Source organism: Mauremys reevesii, linkage group 1 (assembly GCF_016161935.1).
Source record: "Mauremys reevesii isolate NIE-2019 linkage group 1, ASM1616193v1, whole genome shotgun sequence".
NCBI lineage: Eukaryota > Metazoa > Chordata > Testudines > Geoemydidae > Mauremys > Mauremys reevesii.
Window position 1 is genome coordinate 243,634,846 of NC_052623.1, and position 21,578 is coordinate 243,656,423.

General features: G+C 43.3%; 1 protein-coding gene across 8 annotated transcripts in view; it reads right to left on the reverse strand.

The window, feature by feature from the left end:
- PDE3A (phosphodiesterase 3A) overlaps nt 1-21,578 on the reverse strand; it is a 539,267-nt gene that overhangs the window by 63,515 nt on the left and 454,174 nt on the right. The window contains exon 1 of one of the 8 annotated variants that reach the window (XM_039544422.1): nt 9,962-10,017. The exons of 6 other annotated variants lie outside the window; for them this stretch is intronic. The gene's annotated coding sequence lies outside the window, so the exon portion shown is untranslated. Of the gene's footprint in view, nt 1-9,886; nt 9,908-9,961; nt 10,018-21,578 lie in introns of those variants that run through there. One more of the 8 variants, XM_039544428.1, reaches the window with a different exon arrangement.

The following is a 21,578-nucleotide window of genomic DNA, read 5'->3' on the forward strand; positions in this document are numbered from 1 at the left end:
TATACAAAATAAACAGCATTGTGCAACAGCGAATAAGTTACTTGTAGCTGTGACATTTCTTACTTTTAAGACACGTAATAATGTACCTTTTGTGTGTGTGCGCAGTGCCTAGAGAACTAAAACATTCTGTTCCTTCAAGTGCAAAAATGATTGACACAGCAGTTAGGGTCAATATTACACAATGTGTTACAATGCACATGACTAATTAAGAGAAGCTATGTATAAAAAACAATCAGATGTGCAAATTCACTAGGAGGAGGCGGCAGGGCTGTTACTGATTTTAAATAGCAAGATTTGAAAGCAATTTTAGCACCCACCCCTTCTTTAATCGTTGAAATAACTGCGTTAAAGCTACTTTCACATGGATAAGGTTGTCACACACACACACACACACACGGACCTAAACTCTTATTTAGTAATTGACTAGATATTGAGTTGGGAGCAAGGTCCTTTATCCTCCAACAGGGGCTGGGTATCCCCTCCACCATTCCTCTAGACCCCATGGCAGGATGGAAGGACTGGAGTCCCTGTGCCCTTGAGCCGGCCCCAGCTCAGGGCTCTCTGGTCTCAGCTCGGTGCCCTGTGCGAGACACAAATCCCAGCCTCAGCCCAGCCCCATACACTGGGGCCTCCTGGAGAAGATGCCCTGGAGCAGCGGGCAGCTGAGGGAGGCAAGATCCTGAGGTTCATGCATGAGCTGCCGCTGCTCAGCAGGCCTGGCTTGCACTATGTGGAGGAGGTAGAACTACACCTGGGCGAAGGACAAAACTAGCACCAGCAGGGTGAAGTGCAGGCAGCAACACTTGGCACAGAGCTGGGGCAGCAAGCAGGGCAAGCCCCCCGCATGGGTCCATGGCCCCATCCTCCTCCTCGGCCACCATTCCCGCTGGGTCATGACAGAAGTGTGGCTGGGCCAAACCAGAGAGTGGCATTGCAATCTGGTGCACGGCTTCACAGCAACACTGAAACTTGTGACAACTTTAAAAAGCTGTAGTGTGTGTTAGAGATGCTGTTTCTCAACAAAATTTTGGTCTGCCATTTTCTTACAGCCTTAAATATGGAGTATTGGTGTTTTAAGGAGCTCCCTATGGCCATAGCTTCTCCCCAGGCTATATAGGGGCAGTGCCACCCTGACCCTCTCAGTTCCTTTGCACCAACTATCAGAAGTGGAGACTCTGATGAAGAGAGGACAGAGGGCGGGTTGTGGAACACACATCAGCATCACATCACAAAGAACAACAGTTACAGGTAGGTAACTTTTTTTTACTTTGAGTAGATGCATCCGTGTGTTCCACGTTGGGTGACTTGCAAGCTGTACTCCTAGGAGGTTGGGCTCAGATTCTATTTAAAGAGAGACTGCAGGATTGCCTTCCCAAAAGGTTGCATCTGATCCGGATGCAGCTGGAAAGGCATAGTGGTTTGCAAAAAGTGTGCAGAGAGGACCCAGTGATCACCCTACAAATGTCCAATATAGGAATGTTATTTTAAAAATGCTGTTAATGTTGCCTAAGCTCTTATGGAATGAGCTCACACCCTTTGAGGAGGTGTAGCCTGGACTATTTTGTATGCTGTCATGACACAGGAAGCTACAGACAATGTCTGTGAACAGGCTGCTTGAACCTTCATTTGGTCCACACATGAAACAAACAGATGTGGTCAGGAATGGAAAGGATAAAACGGTAGATGACAACTGACATCCAAAGTATGGAGAGGCTGCTCTTCTGGGGTTAATGTGGTTTAGGGAAGAACACTGGTAGATACATAATTTGGTTTAAATGAAACTGGGAAAACACCTTAGATAAACACTTTGGATGCAGCTGCAGGGTTATTGTCTTTGGAAAATTGCATGTAACAAGTCTCTGCCATCAAAGCCTGCAACTCACAGTCACTTCTTGCAGAAGGAAGGCAGTTTTCTGACACAGAAAGGAGAAAGAAGAAGTTGCCAGAAGCTTGAACTGAAGTCCCACAAGAGCTATTAAAACAGGATTAAGGTCCCACAAGGGAACCGGTTCTTTAACTGGCACATGAAGATGAGCAATTCCTTTCAAGAGCCTTACTGTCATTTGAAAACACCAACTTTCCATGGACAGGTGAATGAAATGCTGAAATAGCCTCCAGGTGGACTCTATGATCTAAGCACAAGGCCAGAAAACGGAATCTGTAAGAGGTACTCCACGATACCCTGAATACAAGCTTGTGTTGTTTGCACTCATTGGACCAACCACCATACCGAGAAACACTTCTATATGGCAAATAGGCTGTCTGGTGGAGGACTTCCTGTTGTTAAGTAAGCCCTGCCAGACTTCCTCTGATCGTCATTCTTCTTTCTCATCTAATCATGCAGCTGTGAGATGCATTGGTCTAAGTGCTGGATGCAAAACCTGAGCATGATGCTGAGTCAGGAGGTCGGGTGAAGAACGAATATGGGAGGTTGTACCAATAATGTGCGGAGGCCTGAGAACCATCATCATCTTGGCCATGTTAGAACAATGAGAATGAGTCTGGCACGGTCCAATTTCACCTTGAGAATGACCTGCGGGATGATTGAAATTGGAGAGAAGGCATACAAGAGCGTCGAGTCCCAGCTCAAGTGAAAAGCATCAGTGAAGAAGCCCAGACTGAGTCTCCCTTAGGAGCAAAACAACTGGCATTTCTTGTTTTCTCTTATGGTGAACAGGTTGATTGTCTGGATGCCCCAAACTACAAAGATGGACCACAGGACCCGGGGCTTCAGAGACCACTCATGATTCAAGGAGAAATTCCTGCTGAAATTCACAACCAGGTGATTGTGGGATCCCAGGAAAGTGATCAGCCATGGGAGGAAATGCTCTGACCAATGCAAAACTGCCAGAACCCGATTGCCTATGGACAGAGCACACTAGACTATCCCTCCCCGACAGCCTGTTCACATAATACATTGCGATGATATTGTTGGCGAGTATGAGTATTGCGGAGCCCCTGATGTGATCTTGAACGGCTAATAGACACTACAGATGGCATGAAGCTCCAGGACACTGATATGTAGAGAAGCTTCCAATTCTGACTACAGGACTTGAATCTTCAGTATCTCCAGATGTGCTTCCCAACCTACGAAGGAGGCATCGGTGACAATAGTTCTCGTCGATAGAGACCGAGTGAAGGGAATGCCCTGGCACATTTATCCTGAACTGTCCACCACTGTAAGGAATCCAGGATTGGTGGAGGAAGACAAACCAGTCTGGCCAAGGGATGATGGTATGGATAATAGACCAACGTCAGCCATATTTGAAAAGGACGAAGGTGCAGCCTATGTGCATGAAGCCATATGGCCTAGCAACCTCAAGTATACATGGGCTGGGCTTGAGGGTGGGGACTGCAGCTCCAGACATAAGCGACAAATTGCCTGGAATTGTTCAAGTTGGCAGAAATGCCCTCAAATTTGTAGAGTCTGTCATGGCCCCAGTGAACTCAAGTCTTTGAGTTAGAAATAATGTTGACATCCCACCATTTAGAATGAGACCCAGATGATCGAGTTGTCATAGTATGAGCTGGACATGACAGAGGATGTGCTCTCTGGATTTGCTTCTCAGTAACCAATCTCCTCCTCTGGGATATGTGGCTCTTTCTGGAGTAATCCTGCTGCTGTTCAGAAAGAAAGGACTGTTTAAAAAAAATGCTGAGATTGGTATTGTTGTGGCTGCTGACCTCAATGGTAACATCTCCTCATGGCTGGAGTAGGTACCACCAAAGTAAACAAAGTAGCTTGGGAGTCTTTTAATAAGTTCAAGTTTTCATTAGTCTTTTCTGAAAACAAAACCCAGCTATCAAATGGTAAATCTTCAGTGGACTGCTGGACATCAGGTGCAATGCCCAAGTTCTGAAGCCATGAAACCTTTCTCATGGTTACAGCTGATGCTGTAATCCTGGCCGAGGCATCTGCCAGGTCCATGGCTGCCTGACACAAAGTTTTGGCACCAAATAGCCTTCCGAAATGAATGCTTTGTACTTTTTCCTGGAGAATTCTGGCAACTTGTTCATGAACTTAGACATGGCCACTAAATTAACAAAGTCATATTTGGAGACCAACACCTACTGGTTTGTGATGTGCCTTTGCAAGGAAGAGGAGGTATAACTATTTTTCCCTTCAAGTCTATCCTCTTGGACTCTCTTCTTGGGTGTAGATTTAGATCTTCCCTGTCGAGCCCTGTCATTTGCTGCAGTCACCACCAGGGCATTAGCTTTTGGTGCTGGATCTAGTCTGCAGCTCAGGCAGTGCGAGCTGCAGCACTGATGGACCCAGCAACTCCGTGACATGGCCAGAAGGTGCCAAGGACACAATGGAGGATGAGATGGTATATCCCATAGCACCAGAGAACTCCTGAACTAGTGGAGTGTCTGAGATTGAGACATAAAGCAGGTCAGATGCTGCCTGGGTCCTCTTTGTGAACAACCTGCAGGTGGAGCACCTGTCTTTAATATGTCCCTTGCCGAGGCACAACAAGCACTTTGTGTGGAGGGTGCTATTGGGGATGGCTCCCCTACATGATAGCCAACTACTCTAGCTTACACTAAACTAATACTTAACTAAACCTAAGGTGGTACTACTACTTTATACAGAAAAAGTTATCAGAAACTGAGATGAAAGTGTGAGGTGCAGGCACCACACAGAGCTCCAACTCTAGGCCACAAGCAGTGAAAAGGAACTGAGGGGATGAGGATGGTGCCACCCTTACATGGCCAGGTGCAGGGCTATGGCCACAGGGCACGAGTGCTGCCTCTATGGTACTGCTAGGCAAAGTTTTCTAGCTCTAGTGTGCAGGGTGTGCACACTAACGTACAATACATGGCTGCATCTACTTGAACTACTTGGATATTAGGAAACACTATTTCACTAGGAGGGTGGTGAGGCACTGGAATGGGTTACCTAGGGAGGAGGTGGAATCTCCATCCTTAAAAGGTTTTTACGGCCTGCCTTGACAAAACCCTGGCTGGGATGATTTAGTTGGGGTTGGTCCTGCTTTGAGCAGGGGGTTGGACTAGATGACCTCCTGAGGTCTCTTCCAACCCTAATATTCTATGATTACCTTAAATATTTCACTTTGAATTAAAAAAAAAAAGTAATTCCCAAGCTACCACCCCAATTCAAATAAAATAATATCTTCTATGTATATCCCAATCCTGCTCCTATTGCAATCTACAGGAGTGTTTCCAAGGGAACAGGTCTTTAAAGAAAGAAAAAAGGGCTCAGTTAAAATATTTGTCCTTTAATTACTGTTTTGGGTCCCAGCAAAGTGCTAAGGCAATGAACCTTTTGCAGTGTCAGGAGAACAGGAAGTATCTGTCAGTGATGCCCTGACTTTGCAATACATTGGCAATTTACCAGGAGTGTGCAGGCTGCCCCTAATTTGCATGTACGTTTAGACAGAGGTTTTCACTTTGTCTTTTACTGGAGGCAAAGGTTGCTCTACAGAGTAAAGACAAAGCATTCTGCAATATATTACAGAAAAATCAAATACGTAACCTTTATAAAAAATAAACACACAGCCACAATATTTAGTTGTGTTTATATATTCTTTGATAGAGGAATAGAAAAAGTTTGTTGTTTGAGTTCCCAACAATAAAAACTCACCATAGCACAGATTTATCCTCACACACCACTTACAGGAAAAGGACAACATTATGGGACTGCATTTTAAGATACATTTTAGCACACTGAAGGCTATATTTAGTCCTTGGGAAGCCCATGACCTGCAAACAAATACCTCTTCAAGTCACAAATAATTGTATGTATCAATATATACACACTACTTAGATTATAAACTGTTTGGGGGCAGGGACTGTCTTTTTGTTTTGTGTGGTACAGTGTCCAGCACAGTGGTTCTCAACCTATTTATCATTGTCGGCCACATGTGTGTTACCTGGGCCGCAGGTTGAGAACCACAGCACACCCTCTCCCAAACCTCCCTCCCCACAAACCCCTATACCCAGTGCCTCCCACCCAGAGACCCCTCCAGAGTGTGTGGCCAGGAGCAGAACCCTGTGGGAGGGGGAGCAGCCTCGACCTGCTGGACCCCACCGCACAGGGCCAGATGGCAAGGCAGCCAGATGGCAGCCCTGGACCCGGACCCTGCGGGGCCAGCCAGCAGCCCTGGACCCCGTCATGCCGGGCAGCCAGGAATCTGGACCCCACTGCACAGCCTGGTGGCCTTTAGGACACAGCTGTGTGCTAATTGGGCTGCAGGTTGAGAACGGTTCGTCTAGCATGAAGAGGACCTGATTCATGTCTGGGGTTCCCAATAGCTATGATAAATAATAAATTTGAATATTCTAGTTAACAGAACTTTATAATAAGACACAATAACCTGCTCCAATCTTAAATTTAGCAATATTTCAACTTAATGAAGGGAAAAAGGCAATTACTAAATTTAATTTAGTCTTATGATACCATATCTTGATTATAATTAATTGAGAGTTGGGAGAAAGGACGGGAAATCAGTTTGTGTTGTACTTTCCAACAGAGGAGGAGATGTTAATCAAAAAGTATCTCTGAAAACTGTATGACCTTTAGAGAGTACCATATAAGCTATAGTATTTAAGTACAACCACATGAGTTACAGATAGGATTTCATATTTAACTCTGAATTCCTGATTTGTGTGGATTTACATGCCATTAGTAATCAGAAAAGTAACCTGGTAAAAATGTTGCCTTAATAGTCTACCTATCCGATCCCTGTTTTTTCCAAAAGCAAATGATTAATAGCTGTGTCAATAAATGTTAATTAATTGTTATGGATTGTTATAGAGTCTAACAGGTACTTATAAACCATCTATAATACTTTCCTCTGATGTGCTTATTACCAACCTATAAAAATTACTACTCGGGCTTGTAAAATGCTTATCTATTAGTTATTTATTAATACTTTATAATCTATCAATGTATCCTTAATATAAACAATGATCTATATTTCCAAGAGGCAAAATGAAGTTAATGTTGGTTGTCAAAAAGAGAGGTTACTTGCCTTGTATAGTAACTGAAATTCTTCGAGATGTGTGGGCCCTATCTATATTCCACTGTGTGTATTCACGTGCTTCAGGTGCCTGAGACCAAAATATTTCTGCTAGCACAATCTGTTCATATGCGCCTGCACTCTTCCTCTTCTCATGCTCCGGACTGAGTGTATAAGGGGCAGTGTGAACCAACCATCTCTCCTTTTCTACCATGAATCATGAGTAAAGGATCCAAAGCAGAGGGGAAGGAGAGTGACTAGTGGAATACAGATAAAGACACCACATCTCAAGGAACTACAGTTACTATAAAAGGTAAATAACCTCTCTCTCTTTTTGAGTGCTGGTTCCTATGTGTATTCTACTATGGGTGACTGACAAACAGTATTAATTGAGAAGGAGGGTGTGAGGACCTATGTGGTACAGATAATTGAAGAACCATTGAACCAAAGGATGCATCAGCAGTGAAAGCTCACATTAGGGCATGTCTTGTGAAGGTATGGACAGAATCCCATGTTCCCACTTCGCAGATGTCAACAAAGTTTAACTTCTTGAAGTGAGGCTACCAAAGTTGCCTTGGCACTGATAGCAGATACCCTTTCTCCACAAGCTAACTGGTAACAGAGCAGAATACAGTCTGAAACCCACTAAGAAAGTCTCTAAGAGGAGATAGCTCCCTTGGACAGAATGGATGATGGGAGAAGCTAACAGTCTAGATGAGTTTTCTAAATTATATTGTTTTCTGTAGGTAAAATGCCAACACCTGGCATATGTCTAGGGAGTGGAGTCGCCTATCCTCAAAAGTAGCATTGGCTTTGGAAAAACACAGATACGTGTACTGTTTGATTTAGGTGAAAGTCTAAGGTTACTTTGGGGGTGAAGCTTGGGTACAGTCTTAATGAAACCTTATACTTGGGAAATATTGTGTGTGATGAATCAGCCATAAGGGCTCCTAGGACTCCTACCTTCTGGCCAAAGTGATGGCCACTAGAAAGGTGACCTTCGTAGATAAATGGGACAGTGAGCAGGTCACTAACGGTTCAAAGAGATACTTAGTTCATACCATAAGCACCAAGTTAAGATCCCAGGAGGAAGCAGGTTTAGTTACGGGAGAGAAGTATCTGACTAGATCTTTTAGGAAACATTCATTGACGGGATGGGTGAAAATGGAGTGGTTGTCAGTTGAAGGGTGACAAACACTAATCACCACCAAGTATACTCATATAGAGCTAAGGGAAAGTTCTGAAGGCTTCAAGGCAAGCAGGTAGTCTAAAAAGGTGGGAAATGTTCGATTCTTCTGGGGACATCTAATGATTTGAGCCCAAATATAAAATCTCTTCCACTTAGCTAAGTTGCACTTTCTGGTGGATTCCTTCCTGCTATTGTTAAGGATGGCTTACCAGCTACCAAACAGGTTGGTTCTAGATTTGATATCCATCCAAATACCATGCTATGAGGTGGAGGAATTCTGGGCTGGGATGTCTGATCTCGCCAGTGTTCTGTGTCAAGAGGCTTGGGAAGGACTGGATACTGAGGGATGCATGGGCTGACAGCTAGAAAAGTCTGGGAAACCAAAACTGTCTGGGCCATCTGGGAACAGAGAGGGTGATCACCACTCTGTCCTGCTGGATTAACAAGGATTAAAGGATTAGAAAACATGCCTTGTAGTGATATACTCAAGGAGCTCATCTTTTTAGCTTAACAAAGAGAAGGTTTAGGGGTGACTTGATTACAGTCTATAATTACCTATATGGGGAACAAATATTTAATTATGAACTCTTCAATCTAGCAGAGAAAGATATAACATGATCTAGTGGCTGGAAGTTGAAGCTAGATAAATTCAGACTGGAAATAAGTCCTACATTTTTAACAGTGAGTAATTAACCATTGGAACAATTTAGCAAATGTTGTGCTGGATTCTCTATCACTGACCATTTTAAAATCAAGATTGGATGTGTTTCTAAAAGATCTGCTCTAGGAATTAGTTTGGGGTAGTTCTCTGGCCTGTGTTATACAGGAGGTCAGACTAGATGATCACCGTGGTTTCTTCTGGCCTTCGACATCTATAGGTCTACTTGGATGTGCTGGGATTGTTTGTATGAGCGATAAGAACTGTTTGCAGGCCTCTCAAACAGCTCTCAGCTCCAGGAGATTTGTGTGTACCCTGGACTCCCAAGTAGTCCACATTCCTAGTGCTATATGTTCGCTCAGATGGGTGCCTTATCCTAACGGGGAGCATCTGTGATCAGTGTTTTCTGGGGTGGAGACAATGAGAAGAGGACTCCTCCACACACCTGCTCCCTGTTCTGCCACCAAGGTAGATAATCCTGCACTTGGGTGGTGGGGGAAAATGTGACTAACTTGTCCATACTGTCGTCTGCTTGGCACTTAACCATCTGGAGCCAGTGAAGACAGCTTTGCAAAAGGTGTCACAAAAGGTACAAGTATCAGAGGGGTAGCCGTGTTAGTCTGGTTCTGTAAAAGCAGCAAAGAATCCTGTGGCACCTTATAGACTAACAGACGTTTTTGCAGCATGAGCTTTCGTGGGTGAATACCCACTTCTTCGGATACAAAAGGTACAGGATGCCATGTTACCCTGGAGGGTGAGACATGAATGAACTGAGGTCTCTGGGCTTTTTCTGAACTGATTGATTAAATTGTTCATTGATTGGTATCTAAGGGAGGTAAAAAGGTTTACTACTAAGTCCTTGAGGCATCACTTTGTAGTTGGGTGCGAGAATAATGAGTATCTCTCTATTTGTCAATGAAAGGCTGCTATGGTCTCTAGGTGTACTTTGAGTGAACTAAGAGAGAGTCCTGATTTTTTGATAGTCAGTATATAGTCTAGGACCATTGGGAGAATAGCAGATACTAGGGAAATTTGCCTGGAATTACTCCAAACCTGAAACCTGGTCCACTTTTGCAGGTAAGTACGACAAGTAGCTGATTTCCTACTGTGTAGTAACACCTCCTGTACCTCCTCAGAGCGGCTCAAACATCATCGATGAAGTTCCAACTGCAGTATCTTTGTTACTGGTGATAATGAAATGGGAGGGAAGATCAGAGGTTGTGTTTGCAGTGGTAGCAGTTAGAAAAATTATATTTTTGTTTTTCAACTAAGAAATTTGACATGGAATCACAGAGAGAACAAACAAGAAAACCCACAATGCCATAATACAGAGTCACTTTTCTGATTGGAGGTGTTAAATTAGAGCATAAGGCACCTAAGTATTTGTCTAAGTTTAAACATATCAGCAGTTCCACTGAAGTCAATAGGTCTATTTACTTTGGAACGTTCTTAAGGATTTTTTGATCCAGGGCCTCAGAAATCACAGTGATGGATACTCTAAGAATATGGATAGATCAAAGTAGAAACCTTAAAAATAGCATACTATTAATGATTTTTGTTGTCTGACCTGTCTTAGTAGACACCAGGTGGCAGTGTTCTGCTTTCTGAACAGATTGTAACCGTGCGAATATGCTGAGTACATGAACTACTGATTCAGAAGGAACTAGGTCTCCATCCATGTTTTTATACTTTAGCTAACTAGTCTCTCAGTGCTGTCATTTATTTTTCTAATGACCTTGAGAATCTTACACAAACAGAGAAATTACTATAACCTTGGAAAAAAATAATTCTCAAAACATTTCTAACTGGCCTATATGCTAAGATGTTCTGTATTAGGAGCATCCTTGAGGAATTTATGCAAAGAAACATAAACTAATACATTTCTTGTCAATTAGACGAACACTAGGAAATTCTCAGATTTTCCCTCAGGGGCGAGCCCCTCTGACCAAGACTGAGGCATAACATTACATATTGTCAAGTATCAGAGGGGTAGCCATGTTAGTCTGGATCTGTAAAAGCAGCAAAGAGTCCTGTGGCACCTTATAGACTAACAGACGTATTGGAGCATGAGCTTTCGTGGGTGAATGCCCACGTCGTCAGATGCATGTAGTCGACTTTTTCATCTCTCTTTCATAAAGGTGCAATTAGGCCTTCTCTTCAGAAAGTCTTCCACAGTGGGAAGAAATGTCCATAGAAAAGGAGATGTTAAAATGTACTACATAAATCTGTATTCTCTTAGAACTGGAATAAAACAAGGGCTAGTTTTTGCCACCCGGTAGTGCTATATTTTTAACAGTCTCATTGATTTCAATGGAACTACAAGCAAGAGTAAGAGTCCTATTTAAATTTATTATATAGGGCACTAGACTGGGACCCAGGAGACCATGGCGCTATTCCTGCCACTGACCTCCTGGGTGGCCTGGGGCCAGTCACTTCACCTCTCTGAGGCTCTGCTTTTTGTCTGTCTTGCCTATTTAGAGAGTAAGCTGTCTGAGGCAGGGGCTGTATTTCTCACTGTATGATTGTACAGTACCAAGCTCCTGTTGGGGAATTCGAGGTGCTACTGTAACACACAACACCACCACCAACTTAACATAAGTAAGGGTGGTAGAATTTGCCCATAAATGCATGCAAATACACGTCATTGGTTTTAGACAATAGCCAGGTGGTCAGTGAGGGAGCTGGGCCCAAACAGGGTGAATAGGGCAGGTAAGAAGTAATGACCAGTGACTAGCAGAGCTGGTCTCCCAAACACTTCCTCCAGAAGAAGAGATCCAGAAAGAACATTAAAGTCATGTCAGAATGAAGGTGAAGGAAAAATAAAAAGCATCCCAGCCAGCATGAGAACAGCCGCCAGCTGGAGATCGGAAGAACTGGAGCCTGGCAGCCAGCAAACCTATTATATAGAAGTAGACAACAAAAGTTCTCTGCCCTCCTATCTCCATCTACTGGGAGGAAAGATACATTATCGGCCATCTGAACCAGCACGTAAGGATACTAAACACTGTTAAAAAATATATACATATTCTGCTTCACCATGAGGCTATTTTCTGGGATTCACAAGTGCCTGTTATACAAGGAATATATTAACTGGTTTTACTGTGTGAGGATAAGACACAGCATTTTGGTAAGATTTTCAAAGCCAGCCAGGGGATTTAACAACGCAACTCCTATTGACGTTAATGAGAGTTGTCTCCAACGTCTCTCTACTCTCAACCTAATCTAACTAATCTCAACCTTTATCACTAGGATAGCCTATAAAAGGAACCTCTGAAGCCTCAGATATTGTTGTTCCAGGTTACCAGGAGCTCTGAATCAATACACTAGGATTCAGTATTAAGGTGAACAACTAGCAGCTTTATCAAATAAAAACATCACTTCAAGCTGGATGTCTACACAAAACTAACAAGCTCCCTAATTGACCTGTTCCAGCATGCACACGCTCTTGTTTAAAGCCTGGGATGGATTAATCAGAAGCTTCTATACTTCATTTGTTCCAAAGTCCTTGTCAGTTACACAGAAGGGATCTTTCCAAGGACATTATAAATCATGTTTATAGGAGAAGAAAAATTTCTACTGCCTGTTTGCGCTTCCTTGTGGGTGAAATCTTTAGTTCTATTGTGAAATGTTGCTTCAAAACAGTACGATAGCATTGATAGGTTTGAAAGCCGGTGTGGTCCAGTGGACAGGGAGTCTGGAGAAGTGGCTTCTGTTCCTGGCTCTGCCACAGAGCTACTCTATGACCTTGGGGGGGGGGGGGGGGGAGAAACACACTGCATCTCTGTGCCCCACTTCCCCTTGTCTTAGCTACTTAGACTATAAGCCGTTTGGGGCAGGGTCCTCATCTCTTACTGTGTGTGTGCAGTGCCTAGCATAATGGGGCTCCCTGACTTCACTTAGGAATTTATTTATAATAAATAAAGAATAACTGCTCTGCATCTAATAGTTGTACAGAGAAAAAAAATTATGAAAGAGGTGCAATGAAGTGTTGCAGCAGAATTCGGTATATTATAATAATGAAATAACTCAAATTATTATTTATCCCCCACGCCCAATAAAGCACTACAGGTTTATAAGAATATACTGAGAGTTTCAAAACAGTTCAAATTATTTAGCCACACATTTTCCATATGTTGCAGATTCTCCTGCTGGCAGCCGCGAATACTTCCTGCACCAAAGGCGCTAAATCTAGCACAAAATCTGACGCAGGATTAGGATGCGGAGGAGACACCTTCATACAGCTTTTAAAGGTCTTAAATTAAAAAAAACCAAAAACTAATAACTTGCCTTGGATATAAAGAATGGTGTTTCGTTATCCATTTAAGAATTCATCTCCTCTCAACTCCTTTACTAAAGCTTTGAGCTCTGATAACTCACTCAGCAAATTCATCTCCCGAACAACTCCACTGACATCAATTGGAGTTGCACCAGAGTTCAAATTTGCCCGCGAGCTAAAGAGATTAATTTCCTCCCAAACCATATTTTTGTTTTTCTCTAAGCAACTTTCTTCCTTTTGAGATTCCTTAAAGCTGGCAGTCTGATTCCTGCGCAACGATCTGTCAGCTGGGATGCAAACTCCATTACTGCTCCTCTGTGACATTAAATTAGATATCAGAGCACAGCATGAACAATAAGCTCCTCTAAGACGCCCACCTTTAAGAAACTGTGTGCTCCCTTCCTCTGGCTGGAGAATGGAGTTATTAAGGCAGGGTCAAGTTGGTTAATATTACATGTACTGTACAACGTCAACCAGTCTTCCTGTGAGCCAGTTTAAAAATAATTTCTTCACTTCCCAGCTCTGAATATAATGGTACCATATTTACAAAAAAGAGTCAAATAATTCATGATGTTTATCTTTGTGTCCTTCTGCAACTGCTTAACTCCCTGTGAAATGAAGCAATGTTTAATGTACACAAGATACCGCAATAAATCACTAGGGATCAGTGTATGCAATATGGCTGGAAAACTGTTAAGGCAAGACTAGGGTGAGAGATATTAACAAGACACTACTACTTAAATGCTGCCGTAGGGTATGTGATACTGCTTGTTTCATGCCTTTCAACTGCACTTTGTTAGGCTACAATATATTCACAGGGCTATAGTAGGTATATGTTTTTTTTCTTTCAGATACAGCCCTTACTAATTACCCACGTCTCTGTCACCTATGCTACTGCAAGACGCTCTGCATGGGACTGCACTGAGAGGCCATTTGGAAGCTGAAGTTAGTACAAAATTCTGTTGTCCATTTATTAAGCGGTGCTTTGTGAATTGTGACTTTTACTTGGACAGCTCTGGAGTCTGTCCTAGTTGGCAATTGTTTTACGGGAGTTTTAGTTTTAACCTGTAAAGTTCTCGATGGTTGGGACCTGGCTACACAGGACATTGTCCACTTCCAGCAGCTCCCATTGGCCCGGAGCAGCGATCCGTGGCCAGTGGGAGCCGTGATCGGCCGGACCTGCAGACCGGGCAGGTAAACACACCGGCCCGGCCCGCCAGGGGCTTTCCCTACACAAGCGGCGAGCCCTGTTTGAGAAACCCGGTTGTAGGGCATTTTCTGTGAAGGATCCTCTACTTTGGAATTTACTCTTCCTCCCCTTGGTCTGACACAGCTATAATTTGTTCAGATTTAAGAGAATGCTGCAAGGCGCATCTCTCTCTTACGGCAGTGGTTCTCAAATGAATTTTTGCTAGGCCGCATATTTTGACAGGCAAGATATTGTACTAGTGACAGTCTAGTCATGTGGTTATTTGGAAGTGTCATGTAAATAAAATAATCTTTTTAATGTAAAGAAGGGGGAACAGGGGGCAAGGCTCCTGCATGTGTCCTACTTTTCCTTTTTGAAGAAGGTCATCACCCTAGCTCCTAGAGTCTGGACTCCAGCCTGAGCCAGGAAGTCTACAGTGCAATGAAACAGCCCTGCAGCCCAAGCCCCATGAGCCTGAGTCAGCTGGCATGGGCCAGCCATGGGTTTTTCTTTACTTGTGTAGACATATCGAGTTGCCTCAGAAGTGAGAGATTGTTTGTTATAGTTGGGCTCCAAGCATTCACCTGGGTTTCTTATCTAAGGGCTAGTTGCGATTTTAGGCACAGCCCTGAATAGTGGATGGCCCATAACCTGAACCAGATGGAACAGCCCTAAGAGGCACTGTGGCTCCAAAATACTTTGAGTCACAATTCTTCCTTGTCTTCTCTTTGCTCCCAAAGGCTGGTAATTTATATCTGGCTTATACCAGCAAAGACTTATATATCTGCTATGTATATTAGGGCTATTCTAACCCTTCACCCATCCTGTATGTCTTGTCTATTCAGACAATATTTTCTAGCTGTTTCCCATACTCCTGCATCTGTGTGCATCTAGTGTCTCTCATTTTATATTTAGATTGTAAGCTGTCTGCGGTAAGGGACCATTTTTTTCTGTTGTGTGTTTGTACAGCACCTAGCATGATGGGGTCCTGGTCCATAACTAGGGCTCCTAGGCACTACAGTAGTATAAGAAGTAATAATAATTAGCCTTCTGCACTGACTCAGCTACTCTAGCCAATGAATAGCGGGAAAAGAAATGGTATGAAATACTCTACCAATTCCCTGCCCAACTGTTCCAGGCACAAGGTAAGCAGCAGAAAAAATCTGCTTATTCCTGTGCATCTGGGACCAAGGTCTGAGTAATCTTTATAGAGGAATATGGGGTTGGAATCTGATGGGGTATACAGACCAAGTCAGAACCTAGCCTAATATTGTAGCCTAGCAGTCTCCATGTACGAGAGCAAATAATTCTTCTAGGTCTCCTAGGGTAAATAAAGAGTCTTGTATTTTTGTTCTATAAGCTTCTCAGCCACCTGACTTTTAGACAGTATCTAGCTCTCCAAAGCTAAGCCCTATATCTGTTTACTGCTCGCAGTTTTCAAAAGGTTCCTTGTGTTCATTTTTTTTTTAAATTAAATTTTCCCTTCAAAGGCAAAACAGTCTGGCAGCTTTCAATGTTTGGTAGTTGGATAGGAAGAAAAACCTTCATCCATGCGTGCATCTTATCAGATCCACTTAAGGTAACAATATCCTACAAAAGGCCCTCTGGGTCTCTGGAAGGTGCAGAGCACTCATTGCCTGTACAGTTAGGAAAAGCTTTAGACCACTTCTGGGAATGCAAATGAATGGGGCCCACGTGACAGCTGTAATAGAAGGCTGCTGTCTCTTTGCAAAGCATTGAAATGCCATCTGGCGATTTCGTTGACGTTAGCAGACGCAGAAAAACAACAATAACCTCCCCCCCCCCAAAAAGCCAAAGCTTTCAGTCGGGGGAAAAAAATACAGCCTTTTATGGTATGTTCACTTTATACTAAAAAACCTGCAGTGCTTTCAGCCAAGAGACTAGAAATTCTGTAGGAAGCAGTTCAGGGCAAGTACAGTATCTCTCATGCGCTTAACTCAACTTACCTTTGCTCATATGAGAATTAGGCCCCCTTTGATCCTTAATGCTTTAACCTTTAACGGTTTCCAAAATAAATTATTTCATTCTTCTCAATAGAACCCTTGTATGCTTTAAAACGAAAGGATTGTTGGGATCACAGAGGTGATAAGGAACACTATTATTCTAACTTCTGAGTCAACACAAATTGGGCTTTGATCCTCTCACATAAGCAATCCCCACTCTACATTAACAAGTCTCAAAGAAGAAACAAAAGTCAATGATCACAGTCACTCCATTTTATACCATCAAGCAGCCAACAGTTCTCTGGCACCCTGGGTTGAGGGACTTGTGTATAGCAATAAGTGACATGAATTTACCACATCCTCCTGTAGGTTTCATGATTATCATTCTGCTAAACGTTTATACCAGTAACAAATGGCTCAGTGCAGACCTGGGGGACATCTGTAAGTCTTCCAGCTAAAACCAATATGTACCTTTGGTGAACAGCTAGGCACAGGAAGCAGCACTGCTATCTTGGGGTACTTTTGGCCAGATTTTCCAGTCTGTGAGGTTTGTTTTGTGTTCTGCTGTGCAGAGACGAAACAAGCCCTTTATATTTAAAAAAACCCAAATATTCTACAGTAACAGGAATGGAATGATCCAAAATGCTGTACATTAAATGCCCTCAAGCTCTGTGTGAGATTCCCATAGTCTGTAGATTAATTTCCTATTGTATTTAATAAGAGAGGTACTATATTATCACAACATATTACCTGATACTGGCAACAGATGCATCAAAATGTCAGCATCAAAAAAACTCATTGTCCAAATCTTATTTCCTAATATTACCTCTTACAATGGTTCCCTGTTATGTGCTGGGTTGCACATTATCAGCATTTCAGTGGTGTCTAAACCATGCTCTTTTGGAGGCACTGAATAGATCAAATTATCACACATACGATTTCAAAGGAACCTTTTAGAACAAGGCATCTGGATCATCACCCACCTCCATTAACAACCCCCCTGAAAGTGTAATTAAGGTCATCAGCATGACTATGTCACTATTTTACTCATAGAAGGTACGATCCTTCTCCCATTGAAGCTAACGAGAGTTTAACTGGGAACTAGTTTGGCCCCATATCTGATTCTCCCTGGGGCCTTGGGGAAATCACTTTACTAGTCTCTGGTGCCTCTTTCCCTATCTGTAAAAAAAGAGAAAACAACTCCAGCCTACCTCACAAGGAATCTTTTGAGGTTTAATGTCTGCAAAGCAATTTGAATATGAAAAGTGCTACATAAATTTTACTAATTCATTATTATTTACATATCTAGGATCTATTTTAATCTGTGCCCTGTATGCATTCCAAGTCATATTGGGAACAGGACTGGGCCCATCAACAAATTTCACGTAGACTATCATAAGATAAAGCTAACAACTTTTTGCTCACTACAGACCTGGGCCAGATTTAAAATTTAAAATGAAAAGTCTATAGATATTTTAGTAACTGCTGATGAATTTTATGGTGGATTTTTAAAAAAAAAAACAACCACCACCATCCAAAGACCTATTTTAAGTCCTGCAGCTGCCTTTCCAAGCCATGGTGACGACAAGAACACACCAAGACAGGAGAGAACTGAACTGAAAGTTAGGGCCCCCAGCCTGCAAAAGTTTGCACACATGCTTAATTGCACTAGTTCCACAACTGGACTTCTTACAGTGTGTGAAGTTAAACACATACGTAAATCTTTGCGGGATTGGGGCCACAGTGACCTTTACATGTAAAACTGCCTGGAGTACATCCCTCTCTTGCTTGTAAGAAGCCATACCTCTTTCCCCCCACCTCCGCCTGTCACTAAATGAAGTTTAGTCATTTTTGCCTACAAAATAAAACAACTCTTTGAATTCTGAAACGCTGCCTTGGTGTAAACTTTTTTTTTAAAGCAAGTTAAAGCAGCACTGTGTAAATACATGCAACTAGACAGTTTGTTTGCAAACTGGAAAGTTTTCAAGCTACTTCTTAAGGGTTCAATTCAATTAAGAAAATTTACTGGTGTTCCACAGTCTCTCTATAGACCTTACGCTCACAAGTGGCCATGTGTGCTACATGCCCAATTCAAAAATGAAGGAAAAAACCTTACTGACTGTATTATGCTGGCATGTGGGCAGCATCTGGGGAAGCGTGTGTTTAATTGGGTTAGTAGTAAATTCCAATGTGGGAAAGAGTTAGAGGAGGGAGGAGTAAGACAGTTATATCCCCATTGCCATTTCAGATTAAAAAAAAAAACCTCAGAGGTCATTGTATTTATTGACTTAAAAGAGCATCTTGCAGTGCTCTATTTGGGGGTTAAATCTCTACTTGATGCTTGGAAGGGCAAACTTACATCTTACTTACAAAGTGAGAAGAAATGAGGTAGGGCTGCTTACCATTCAATTTGAAAGACAGATTCTATATGTAAGCAGAGTCAGGATGAGCCCCACCCTGACATCTGGTGGTAAATTATGGGGAGTGCGGAAAGAAGTTTAAAGTGTTGCATTGGTATTTTGGTTATTTGCATCAGCACTCCCACCCCACTTAGCATACCGCAAAGCAGCATGGGATGGTTATTTTCACAACTGTGGGAGCCCCAATTTCATTGTTATTGGGGCAGGAGCAATAAAATGTTGTCACCCCGATTAAGTAAATGAGGAACTACAAAACTGTCTTATGATAGAGGGTTTCATTATCAATTAAATAGCACTTGCTAGACAAGGGACATGGGTTCCAAAACCCAGTCAAGAGAGAGAGGCTGGGGACTGATATCCCTTAAGAATCTAGATACAGGTTACTGAGCTGAACTCGCCGGCACTGGGGCTCCCCTACTATGAGCTGGAATCACTAAGAGCTGAAATCACTGAAGAGCTGGACTTGCTGAGCTGAGAGCACTGTGCTAATGAGTGGGGGGAGCCTGAAGCAATACCGTGGAGCAGAGCAACTGGCAGAGCGGAGTGGAGCAGTTTGTGCAGCCACTGGGTGAGTGGAGCTGAGCAGCTCGCGAGGACGGCTGGAGTGGTTCACAGGACAGCTGGTGGACCAGAGCAGCTGGCAGAGCGGAGCAGCCCACAGAGCAAGCGGAGCTGAGCTGTTTGCGGGGATGACTAGTGGAAGCAGAACCCCACGAAGAGGCAGGGCAGTTGGCCCCGAAACCACGTAAGGTGCCCCTTTCCACCCAGGCTGGGGAGGGGGACCTCTGCAGAGAGACTCTTGAACTCTGGGGCTGCACTGACCCCAAGACAGAGACTTTTGGATTGTGGGACTTTTGGGATTGTGGGTGATTTGGGGGTTGCTGGACTCAAGGGCCCCGAGAGAAGGACACGGCCCAATTTGCTGGGGTGGGTCTTTGCTCATGGTTTGACCCATGAACTCTAGCTGAGGTATTTTCCCAATTTAATGCTTGTTGTTTATCATGTATTAAACCTTTTCTGCTACACCAAGACTCTGTGCTTGCGAGAGGGGAAGTATTGACTCCTCTAGCGCCCAGGGGTGTGTGTAAGATTTTCCCAGGTCACTGGGTGGGGGCTCGAGCTGGTTTTGCATTATGTTGTGGGGAAGGGACCCCTATGTATTGAACCCGGCCCTTGCTGCTATCGTTTCGGCCCGGCAGAAGGGTTACATATATTTTCCCTCTTTCTTGACAGCAATGTTCAATTTTCTGTATACATCTCAATAGCACAAGGGGTACTACAGCCATACAGTTAACTTTTATACTAATGATGCCACCTTATAGTGACATGGTGGGGACTTGAGCTCAGCAGTAAATAAGAATTCTTAGGTTTGCATTTCTCTTCACTGGATCTTTGATCCCAGTATACACTGAAAACCTTAGAAATACAACCCCAGGCCCAAAACTCATGTTTAAATTAATGCACTGCGTGAACAGATTCAAATAAAGTCAGACCCCTCCATGCGTAGCTGAATCTACCATTGAAAACCTGAACCAAGCCAAACCTTGGGATTCTGAAATTGGTGGATTTGTGCATTATCAGTTTTGGTTTCTTACTGGGACTGGGGCTGCCAAGTTACCACAAACCAGGCTGTGGGGCACTTCCAACTGGGACTATAATATCACAGGAATATCACAAGGTATTTCATTCTATCAGTCTTCCCAGTACCATTATGCACAAACACTAGGTTAAGATAAGCCTCCACACTTTTGGATTCTTAATCAAACCTGATTTCCTCTTGTGAGGATTACCCATCCCTATTTGTAAGAAAAGTGCTTGAAATTCACTGAAATAAACATACCTCAGACCTAACTTGTCTAAAAGGGAATCCTTCATTTTGAGTTCAGAAGGTGGCATGGAAGGCAATTTATGCCACCTACAGACACTTTTCCACCAATAACTTGTATTTGGTGATCTCTGCAATATACTGCTGGGCATTTACCAACTTTTCTGCTCCCCTCTACACTTAGGGCTTGTCTAGACAGTTAGTGCATGGCAAGATGGGGTGTAAATCTACAGCATACAAGTGTGTTTCACACTAACAATCCATGTGGACTTTAGTACTGGACACTAAGTTCCCTTGTGTGCTTTGATCTACTGCTGTTTCGAAACCAAGGTTCACAGGGACAGTTCACGTGTGGCATGCTAGTGCACTGCAGATTTACATCCCAGCTCGCTGTACATTAACTATTTGTCTAGCAAGTTCTAGTTCCAACAGCAGGGCACAGATGATGATAGGCTCCTGGGTTTCTATTCCTGGTTCTCTCACTGACTCATTATGTAACCTCATGTAAATCACGCAAGGCAAATTTTTCAAAAAAGCCTATTTTGGGGTAGATCAACATTTGAAGGCCAAACTTGAGACACCTAAGGCTTGGTATTTCAGCATTTCTAAGGCTCCACTGTCATCAGCTGGATTTGTGGGCGCTCAACACTTCTGAAAAGCAAGCGTTAGGTGTCTAAAGTTGGGCACCCACAGACTCAGGCAACCAAAATTAGCTCTGTGTTACGCTTCCTTTGTGGCCAATCCACAGAGGAGAAGAGTCTCTTTCCGCCCCCAGATACAGAGTGTGGCTCATTTGCTTTCAGCTATGACACCCCTGCTGTGCTGGAAACGATATCTGGGGACTTGTCTGGAATTCCAACTGGTGTGGGATGAGTTTCCTCTGTCCAGAAGATGCAACACACTGGTCAACGTGGCCAATCCATAGAGGATATGGATCTACCACAGCAGTCAGTTTGACAGCCTGGCTGTTCAGCCACAGAGACTTAAGCTTTTGGATTTGGAGGTCCCTGGTTCAAACTCAGGTGTGTGGGACAAGATGGTGGTTGACACAGACAATGGTTGCAAATGTTG